Here is a 385-nt window from a genome sequence, read left to right as displayed (position 1 = left end):
TAGTGACCTTGAGCATCTTTTCATATGTCTATTGGCCATCTGCATTTCTTCTTTGGAGAAGTATCTGTTCAGGCCTTCTGCCTATTTTTTAATTGGATTGTTTGTTTTTTTCATTTTTGAGTTGTGTAAGTTCTTTATATATTTTGGATATTAACCCCTTATCAGATGTATCATTAGCAAATATCTTCTCTCAAACAGTCAGTTGTCTTGTTTTGTTGAGGGTTTCTTTGTTGTACAAAAACTTTTTAGTTTGATGTCATCTCATTTGTTTATTTACATCTATAATAAATTTTAAAAGTAAAATTTACTTTCAGCATAAATCCTTATAACTATAAATATGAAAAGATAGTATCTATAATATGCACAGATTATATCATATGAAAAT

Source organism: Pteropus vampyrus, unplaced genomic scaffold, assembly GCF_000151845.1.
Source record: "Pteropus vampyrus isolate Shadow unplaced genomic scaffold, Pvam_2.0 Scaffold25, whole genome shotgun sequence".
In the NCBI taxonomy this organism is placed as follows: Eukaryota; Metazoa; Chordata; class Mammalia; order Chiroptera; family Pteropodidae; genus Pteropus; species Pteropus vampyrus.
Note: the sequence above shows the minus strand (reverse complement) of the source record.